General features: G+C 37.5%; 1 non-coding gene across 1 annotated transcript; it reads right to left on the reverse strand.

Moving 5' to 3' along the window:
- Nucleotides 1-8246: 8246 nt before the first annotated feature.
- LOC111725469 lies at nt 8247-8352 on the reverse strand. Its single transcript, XR_002773530.1, has one exon. It is a non-coding gene; the product is annotated as a U6 spliceosomal RNA (small nuclear RNA).
- Between the last annotated feature and the right edge of the window lie 2689 nt (nt 8353-11041).

Below are 11041 nucleotides of genomic sequence, written 5' to 3' on the forward strand. Positions count from 1 at the left end.
TAATGGAAAACCCTAGGAACTATGTTTAACATTTTTGCTAGCTAAAAATCATCTCTCTGTTACTTAACAAAGTGAAGTTCTGGATAATTCTAACCTGCCATTAAACCACAGTCATGGTCAGTCTTACGACAACACTGTCATGAAAGTGAAACAAAGGAGGGCAAGCATGATTTTTTTTTTTTTTTTGTTTTGGCCGTGGCTGGGTTTGAACCTACCACCTCCGGCATATGGGGCCCACGCCCTACTCCTTTGAGCTACAGGCACCGCCCACAAGCATGATTTTTAAACATTAATAAATGGGCATAGGTACCAGGTAAGACTCATTCCTTTAATTTCATTAGTGTTTTACAAAAGTTACATGTCTTTTTGATTTGTCCCATAAACGGACTATTTGAAATATGTAGGCTATTTAAGGCTAAATTGTGTCCCCCAAATCCATATATTAAAGTCCTAACCCAAATATCTCAGAAAGTGACTGTATTTGGAGATAAGGTCTTTAAGAGGTGATCAAATTAAAATAAGGCTGTTAGCCAGAGCCTAAACCTGATCTGACTGGCTTCCTTATAAGAAGACGAGATTAGGTCACAAAAAAAAGACACCAGGGATGATCACACATCCTGAGGAAGGATCATTCCAGAGCAAGGACCATGTGAGGACACAGAAGGGTGTCCACCTAGAAAGTGACCATCTGCAAGCCAAGGAGAGAGGCCTCAGGGGGAATCATACTGTTAACACCCTGGTTTAGACCTCCACAGCTCTGAGAAACAAATTTCTGTTGTTTAAGCCACCAAGTCTATGATATTTTGCTATGGAAGTCCTAGAAAACTAACACATGTGCCAACTCAGGTTTTTCTTTAAAGACACTCAGTGTGTCCAGATGGTCTGTACCCTGTAATGCTGTTTAAACCTTGCATTTTAAGGCTTCTAACCTATATTTTCAAAGATTTGGAAAGAACTCTAACTCTCAATGAGATGTAAAATGTTTATTTAAAAAACTGATACAGTCAATTATTCCATTTTAACTGTAATCTGCACAGATGGTCCAGAATACAAAACATGCCTGATTTGGATGGATAGGGTGTTTTCTTTTGTCATCTTTAAATTTACATATTCAACAGCAGAAAACTCCATTAAAATATGAAAGTGATAAACAATTATAAAATCAATAGGAATTATTTTGACATAAGCCAAATTGCAACAAAATTTTCAGGTCATACCAAAAGCTTTAATTCATTAAGAAAAATACATTCATTCCAAACAGATGTAATAAATAGGTTCTTGGATTGTTTGGTAATACAATTAATGAAGAGTTTACTGCATACAGATACATTAGGAAAAAATATAAACTCCTTCCTGATTTGACAAAATTCTGGGTGGTGCCTGTGGCTCAGTGAGTAGGGCACCAGCTCCATATACTGAGGGTGGCAGGTTCAAACCCGCCCCTGGCCAAACTGCTAACAAAAAAATAGCCAGGCATTGGGGCAGGCATCTGTAGTCCCAGCTACTTGGGAGGCTAAGGCAAGAGAATTGCCTAAGCCCAAGAGCTAGAGGTTGCTGTGAGCTATGATGCCATGGCATCCTACCAAGGGTAACAAAGTGAGACTCTGTTTATAAATAAATAAATAATCTGATTTGACAAAATTCTAATGTCACCCAAGATAACATAAAATTCACAATGTTCTTCTAAATAAATAAGTACATCAGTCTTCTATTATAAGGTAGTTGTTGAATGTTTTTAATTCAAAGACTGTTTAAAATTAGTCCTGCACTAGAAATCTTGGAATGCCCTGAAATCTTATGGCCCATACATTAAAGAATCTGGATGGAAGTTTCCCCAAATTGGATAATAATCCAAACATTTAAGACAGTACCAATAGCAAAAAGGTAAATAAAATCCACACACACTTAGATATTAAAAATAGACTACTAAATCACAGTTCAAAGAAAAAGCAAAGTTAAATTTTAAAACTCTTAGAAATGAATTGTACTGAATATCAAAACTTGGACCTAAAACCAGTGGAATGGGGTAAAAATGGCACCTTCCAGGAGTTCTATAGATAAAGGATAGAGATTGAAAGGTAACACAGTATGTGTCCAGCTAGTAGGTTAGAAACACAACAGTTTAATTCTGCAGAAAGGAGACAATAAACAGTAGAAATCAACAAATCAGAAAATAATTATAAAAGAGAAGAGTAAAAAAAAAAATCACATTTGCTTCTTTGAAAATATTTTTTAAATAAATCAATCTCTGGTAAGATAATTCAAGGAAGAGAGAGCGCAACCCCAAATGAACTATGGTAGGATTGAAAAGGTTCATGGTTATATTAAAGAATACTATAAACAAGCTTATGCCAATTTAAATTTGAAAATAAAGGCAAAATGCACAAATTCTTACAAAAATAGAATATCCCAAAGCCAATTCAAAATGAAATATGTCCGCATCGTATATATGCAAATTTTACCAAATTTATGAAATAAATAATTCTAATCATATGCAAGGTTATACAGAATTGTGAAAACAGCAGAAGAAAACTACTAACCTATGAGAGTGACAAAGATAAATTACAAAATGAGGAATGTATTTTATGAGGCAGTTTAATACTAAAACTGAAAAAGAATAGCACAAGAAAAGAAAATTATAGGTAGATCTAAGGAACACAGTATAAAAATTCTAAATAAAAATTAGCAAACTGAATCTAGCATGTGCAGAACCATTACTAAGCTGTATGTTTATCCCAAGAATGCAAGAGTAGCTTAACATTAGAAAATCCATTAGTGTTTGTGAATGTATTAAAGGAGAAAGACCATTGATCATTTCAACATATATAAGATAACTTTTTGCATATGTCACTCATTTTTTAATTTTAGAAAACCTATCAAATTAGGAAAAGAAGAAAAATTTATTACCTTGATAAATAATTACCAAATATTTATAAAAATATCATTCTCACCAGGCATGGTGGTGTGTGCCTACAGACCCAGCTACCAGGGAAGCTGAGGCAGGAGGATTGCTTTAGCCTGGGTGTTCATCCTAGCCTGGGCAACATAGTAGTGAAACAAACAAACAAAAAACTCAGGAACATCAGAAAAACATTCACTTCTACTCAGCATTGCCCTAGATATCCTAAGCCACTATTATAAGTCAAGAGAAAGAAATAATAGATATGGGTATTGGAAAGGAAGGAACAAAAACAGTCACTTTTCACAAATTAATCAAAAGAAAAATTATTAGAATTATGAGTTTAGCAAAGTGGCTGGCTGATGTGTGCCCCCCACAAAGAGCAAATGGACTCAAAGTATCCATTTACAATTATGACAACAAAAATGTACAAATCTCACAAAAACATGCCAAACCTTATGGATAAACTTCAAATGTTATTAAAATATTTTAAAGAAGAACTCAGTAGAGAAAGATACCATATTCGTGAAAAGGAAGACTCAATACTGTAAATACATCAATACTCCCCAAATCAAGCTAGTCGATTAAGCATAATTAAAATCCCAGCAGTGTCTTGACAAAATGATTCTAAACTATTTCAGAAAAGGAATGTGCCAGGAATCACCAATGCTCCTGATGAAGAGGCTTAAGGTAGATGTACTTGCCTACTAAATGTTAGAATATTTTAGAATTCTAATTATTAAGGTAGTATTATCTTGCTGCATAAATAGACAACTTGATCAGTGGAACAGAAGAGAGAGCTCACAAATCAGACATTCAATATATGCTAGAGGTTAAATTGCAGTTCTGTGTGGAAAAGATGAGACAGTCAACACGTGAGGGTAACTGGTTGCCTATGAATGAAGCTGGGTCCCCTCTGTATAAGTCTTCTAGGGCTACCATAACAAAACACTGTAGACTGAATGGCTTAAGCAACAGATATTTATTTTCTCACAGTTCCAGAAGCTGGAAGTCCAAGATCAAGGTCCTGGAAGAATTGGTTTCCCGTGAGGCTTCCCTCCAAGGTTTGCCTGTATCCTTACAAGGCCTTTCCTCTGTACACACCTGACCCTGGTGTCTCTCTCTCTCTCTTCTTATAAGGCTCAAGTCCTACTGGATCAGAGCCCCACCCCAATGACCGTGTTTAACCTTATTACCTCTTTTTAAAGGCTCTGTCTCCAAATACAGTCACATTGTGGGGTAGGGCCTCAACCTACACATTTGGGGGGAACACGATTCAGTTCATAACACCTCCTATAAAGCACTGAAAAGGAAGATCTATTCCAGATTGATCAAAGACTGATTGTGAATAAGACAAATTTTTAACTTCACTAAAAGTTGATGTAAGACATGCAACGATAGTTTTCAGATCATAGAACATCAGGCAGCACAGCACAGCAATCCCTAACAGAATGGAAATTAACAAAGTAATCCCCAGAATCGTCCCTAAAGAAAGTGTCCAGGCTACAGTGCAGAGAGAAGAAATCCAAAAGAGCCTCAAGGCTCCCAGAGTTAAGACAGAGTTAACAATTCAGGGAGGCCAAGGAGGCTAGAATTAGGGCCAACTACCAGAAAGATTGTTGGAGAGAGAAGAAAAACCTGCACAGAGAATGCTCTAGATAGCTGCAAGGGTTCCCCTTGCATCTTCAGCTAATTATTGATTAGTGCATGCATATGCTGAGAGCCAGAAAGGAACAGGGGGAATGATCCCCAGAGATCACACAGGGCTACTACAGTCAGAACGGAAAAATCTGTACTATACAGGGCAACAGAGTACTCAGACAGGCATTGCCTCAGTAATGGGGCCAAGTTAGTCCTAGACTGAGGGCTGCTCTATTCCCACCTAAACAAGCTTAAAGGCACGTTTTGAAAGGATATCACTGTTTGCAAGTAGCTTACCTGCATCCCAGAACAAAGTATTGGGAACATGGAAAGGAATAAAGAAATAAAGACACTGTATGAGATTCACACTGTCTGGCATCCAATCAAAATTGCAGGCATATAAAACAGAAAAACATGTCAAAGAAGAAGAAAATATGATCTAGAATGAGAAGAAAAAAATCAGTCAATAAGAATTGACCCCATGAATTGAATTATAGAAATAGATGCTTAGTAAGGATGTTAAAGCAGCCACCACAGATAGACTCCATATGTCCAAGAAGGCAGAGGGAAATATGAGCTTGTTAAGAAGTTATATGAAGGAGACTTTTTTAAATGACCCAAATAAAACTGGTAGAGGTGAAAGATGCAATGATGGAAATGAAAAACACACTCAGTATGAAATAAAAAAATATACTCAATAAGATCAGCAGAAGTATTGACACTGTAAAAAAAAAAAGGCGAGAAACTTGAAAACATAGCAGTGGAAAGTATTCAAAATGAAACAGAGAAAAAACAAAACACAAAACGCCACAGTGCATCATTGAGTATGTGATAATATATAATTGGAGTTTCTAAAAAAGAGGAAAGAAGAGGAAAAGGAGAACATAAAAGGAATTTTTAATGGTCCAAAATATTGTAAATTTCATAAAATTTTAAAAATATGTTAAAATTGTGAAGTATTAGAGATTTATTCCAAATTTAATTACCAACTCCAGCAACTTAACAAAGCTCCAGTGGATTCTTTTATGAAGTTCTTCAAGACAGTCATTGGAAACTGCAAACACAAAGAATCTGATTTTTGTATGCACTCACAAAAAGACAGCAGTTGTGGTTACCTCAGAAAGAGAGAGATGTGTACAAAAGATTGGAAGTGATAGGAATCTCTGCTTCATCAGAATAGACTTCATGTAATTTAACTCCAACTCCATGATTTCAGACCTGGAACAACTCCCAGAGATCACCTCATCTAATTTCCTCTGCTTATAAAGGCAAGAACTGAGAACCAAGATGTTAAGTGACTTGTCCAAGGTGACACAAAGTGTTAGTTACAGAATTGTCACTAGCACTTAAGTTCCTTGATTGCCAGTTTAGAGGGCTTCATAGTAAATCAGAGGAAAAATCTTATTGTTTTTTTTTTCCTTTTACCTTCAGCCAACAATATGATGCTCCCAATGTACATATAAAATAGTTTGATTGAGATACTTATTTCAGAGACTAGAGATGAAAATGCAGATATGCTCAGGTGATAACAGTCTGGTTTAACTGGAGTATGAGGTTTGGTTCAGAAGAACAGTGAGGGAGAAGGACATAGAGGTGGTTCCCAATGTGTGGTCTGGGGACTTGGGATGCTTTCAAAGGTCCATGAGGTGAAAACTATTTCCCCAGTAATACCATGTTTCCCCAAAAATAAGACACTGTATTATATTTATTTTTTCTCAAGAAGACACACTAGGGCTTATTTTCAGGGGATGTCTTCCATCTCTGCAGCAAAATGCATAGCCATGCCCATCACTAGGTCTTATTATCAGAGTAGGTCTTATTTTCGGGGAAACACGGTACTGAGACATTATTTGCCTTTCACTTTCCTTCTCTTATAAATATACAACGAAATTTTCCAGAGGCTACATAGTGTGATTCACTCATAATAGACTGAATTCAGAAACAGATATGAGTCAGGCATTAAAGAGACTTGCAAAGATGTCAAACAGTGCTACTCTCCTCACTAATTTTTGTGTTTTGAAAGGTAAATTATTCTTTCATAAAGGACAGGATTTATATTAACATATAATGGGTTTTTTCATGTTATTTTAAAATATATAAATACATATTTTCAAAGTGTCCTCAGTCTTGACTTTAATGCAGTCAAGACTTTTAGACAGTGATAGGTATAGTTCATACAAATAAAAGCTCCTTGGGCTCCTCAATAACTTTTAAGATTGAAAAAGGATCCAAAACCAGAAACATTTGAGAACTGCTGTTGTAGAGATTTCCAAAATCATGTTGAAGAATCTGTCTTTTACTCACAGGCAGTGGCTTGTCACAGAAGAGTTTTGAGCAGGGAAGTGTCATGATTAGAGAGTCACTCTTCAGGGAAGACTTAACCTGGCCATCTATGGGTACCCAAACAACAAAGTCAGGGGCGAAGATAAAACGATCTGAAGGCTATTAAAGTGCCACTGAGAAGCAGGGAACAGATGGGAGTAGATGGGAGAAAGAGGCAAACACATGTGGCAGTGGAATTCAAGGGACAAACAAATGGTAGGACCCAAGAGGGGCTAGACAGAAAACCTCTGATATGTTATCTGGTTGACCAAAAGAGCAGCAGCACCATTAACAGAAGTCAGGAAGTCAGGAAGAGGGAATGGTTTAAGTTTTGACATGTTAACACTCAAGTAAAATTGTGAATATGACCAGCAGATAGTCAGAAATGTGGAACTGGAGTTTGAAAGAGGCTAGTTCATGTTGAACAGGTAGAGCAAGGTGATGTTTGAGGTTGTGAGAGCTGAAGGAATTTAGGGTGGAAAGGAAGGTTTACACAGAAAGAGAGAGAACTGGAGACCCCACAGGGCAGCAATAGGGCAGGGGAGGCACCAATGTTAAAGGTAGAATAAGCACTAGAATTTTGCAACATCTCTGAAGCCAGGAACAGAAAGGTAGGAGAGTTAGGGATACCTAGAAGCCCATAGGAACGGGGGCCAAGAGAAGTTCTATGATGTCTCAGGAACTTTCAAATGTGATTTTATCAGAGTAGTGGATGTGAGTAGGATTCAGTGCATTTGGGTTGACAAACCCCCCAAAGAAGGGTATGTGAGTAGGAGAACAGAATGAGAGAAAATGTTGGTCAATCTAGAGAATAAATAAACTCTCCGAGGATGAAAATATTCAGAGAGAGAACAGAAATGCCAGATAAATGCCAGATTGCTGTTTGGAGAAAGAGAGAACCTGAAGAAAAAAAAAAAAAGGAAAAGATTGATTAGTTCCCAGGAGAAGGAGAAAGTGAGATTGGTTAAAATGAGAAAAAAAGAACTGGTGACAGTGGGAAAGGCAGCAGAAGTCTGGGAACACCTGGAGGCCATCAGGATGGGAGTTTGCCAGGATTCTATTCCTGCCAGAAACAAAACATGAAAAGCTTATGCACAAAGAAAACTTCTGGATGTTTTACAATAGTAAACTTTCATGAGTGGTTTCCTCTGAAAAGTAGGACTTAGAGAGATTTTAATTTTGTATTTATTCTTCTGTATAACTGGAAAGTTTTAAGTTTTTAAAAATCACAAGTCTGAATTTCTTTTATAATTAAAAATATTCGTTATTTTTAACAATACAAGACAAGGTCAAAATTTTAAACAATTCATCTTTGAAGAATAGGAAGGAAAAATTGAAAAAGATACCTCTACACATTACTCTGTTTATATATAAGAATTTTTTAAAATATATGATACACTTCATGATTTGCATGTCACCCTTGCTCAGAGGCTATGCTCATGCTCTCTGTATCATTCCAATTTCAGTATACATTCTGCTGAAGCAAGCACGGTACTTTAGAGTTCCTTAATATGGGTAAACTTCTGTCATAGTTTAAAAATGACTTTCAGAATATTGTCACAAAGAGGAAGAAATAAACGCTTGGTGCTATGTACTCTAATGTCAAAGTTTTAGTGTTGGACATACAGTCCCAGCCTTCAGAAAGTAGAGAGCTAGGCAGAGCACAATGCAAAATAGCTTCTAAGTCCCAACTCGGGCTACAAAGTGAAAACATCATGAGACAAATCAAAAGGCCACTGGAACTGGTGAGAAGAAGGTAATTTGTAACTTTTAATAATGGTGCCAGTGGTCTGCAGGCAGCGGCAGAGGAGTTCCCCTCTCCAGGCTCCCACACTGATGGGGCCCAGATCTGCTTGCAAGTGCCCAGAGCCTCCGCCCCAGGGGGGCCCAGAACTGCTTGCTAGAGCAGCATGTGTCCTGCGGGTAGAGGCAGAAGAGTTCCCCGCTCCAGGCACCCACGCTGGGTGGGCCCAGAAGTGACACATCTGTATGCTCCCGGCACCTCCAGCCAGATGCACGAGAACTATGAGAGGACGGTCAGTTGAGAGGGAACCATACTAGAACAATGGTACCCCGAGGTGAAGAACAGCAGCCACAGTAGTGGGAACAATAAGGCTCACACCCCTGAGGCTTTTCTGGACACACACACTCTGCCTCTCTGGGCAACCAGAGGAAGCTGGCATCTTCTCTGGTGGAGGCCACTGACTAAACAGTTCTGGTACAGTCTCCACACAGTGTAAATTCAGCATGGGGTGGAATCAGTGGAAAAACTCTGGTAATTTGAATAACCAGAGTAGATCAACTCCCCCAAGGAAGGATGGGACAGATGCAATTGAAGATCCCATCAATAAACAGATAGCTGAGATGTCAGAAATTGAGTTCAGAATTTGGATAGCAAATAAGATTAACAGAATGGAAGAGGGAATTAGAATTTAAAGAAATTATTCAAAAGGTGTCTCAAGAATTCAACAATTTCAAAGATAAAATGACCAAAGATTTTGAAACCCTGAGGCAAGAGGTTGCAGCCCTCAAAGATCTGAAAAATATGGTAGAATCCTTCGGTAACAGAATGGAGCAGGCAGAAGAAAGGATCTCTGACATTGAAGACAAAGCTTCTGAGTGTGCCCAAACACACAAGGATGAAGAGAAATGGAGAGCAAAAACAGGTCACTCTCTCAGAGAGCTCTGGGATAATGCAAAGAAAACTAATATTCATCTTATAGGAATCCCTGAAGGCAACGAAGTGGCTGCACAAAGCATAAAGGCTCTACTTCATGAAATTATGAAAGAGAACTTTCCAGACATGCAAAGAGATTCTGAAATTCAGACAGCAGACAGTTTCAGAACCCCAGCATGATTCAACCCAAACAAGACATCCCCCAGGCACATCATAATTAACTTCACTAAAGTTAATATGAAAGACAAAATTCTGAAAGCAGCTAGACATAAGAAAACCATAACCTACCTACAAGGGAAAGAATATTAGAATGACTGTAGATATCTCTGCTGAAACCTTTCAGACTAGAAGAGGGTGGTCATTGACTTTTACCCTCCTAAAACAAAATAACTTTCAACCCAGGATCCTGTATCCAGCTAAACGGAGTTTCATTTATGATGAAGAAATTAAGTACTTTAATGACATTCACATGTTGAAGAAATTTGCTATAACTAAACCAGCCCTCTAGGATATTCTTAGACCTATCCTCCATAATGACCAGAGCAATCCTCCACCACGTAAGTAAACTCACACAGAAAATTTTGATCAAACTCACACAGAAAATTTTGATCAAATTCCAACTTCCACAGTGGCAAAAGTCTTAAAGATGTCCATTGGACTTTTGAAAAACTCAATACCCAAAATTAAACCAGGTTTATCAATAGTCTCAATCAATGTGAATGGCTTATTATCCTGTAAAGAGGCACAAGCTGGCTGACTGGATACAAAAACTCAGGCCAGATATGTGCTGCATACAAGAATCCCATCTAACCCTAAAAGACAAATATAGACTCAGGGTGAAGGGATGGTCATCTATATTCCAGGCAAATGGAAAGCAGAAAAAAGCAGGTGTTGCAACTTTATTCACAAATACAATAGGTTTTAAACCAACAAAAGTAATCAAGGATAAAGATGGACACTTTATATTTGTTAAGGGTAATACTCAATATGATGAGATTTCAATCATCAATATTTATGCACCCCACCAGAACGTACCTCAATTTATAAAAGATACTCTAATAGACATGAGCAACTTGATTTCTCCCAGCTCCATCATAGTTGAGATTTTAATACTCCTCTGGCAGTGTTGGATAGATCCTCCAACAAGAAGCTTAGCAAAGAAATTTTAGATTTAAACTTAACCATTCAGCATTTGGATTTAGTGGACATCTACAGAACATTTCATCCTAACAAAACTATATACACATTTTTCTCATCAGCCCACAGAACATACTCCAAAATCAACCACATTTTAGGTTACAAGTCTAACCTCAGCAAATTTAAAAGAATAGAATTTATTCCTTGTATCTTCTCAGACCATCATGGAATAAAAGTTGAACTTAGTAACAACAGGAATCTGCAGACTCATACAAAAACATGGAAGCTAAATAACCTTATGCTGAATGATAGGTCAGAGATGAGACCAAGAAGGAAATTACCAAATTTTTGGAATAAAACGATAA

Source organism: Otolemur garnettii, unplaced genomic scaffold (assembly GCF_000181295.1).
Source record: "Otolemur garnettii isolate 467f Iridium unplaced genomic scaffold, OtoGar3 scaffold00041, whole genome shotgun sequence".
Lineage (NCBI taxonomy): Eukaryota > Metazoa > Chordata > Mammalia > Primates > Galagidae > Otolemur > Otolemur garnettii.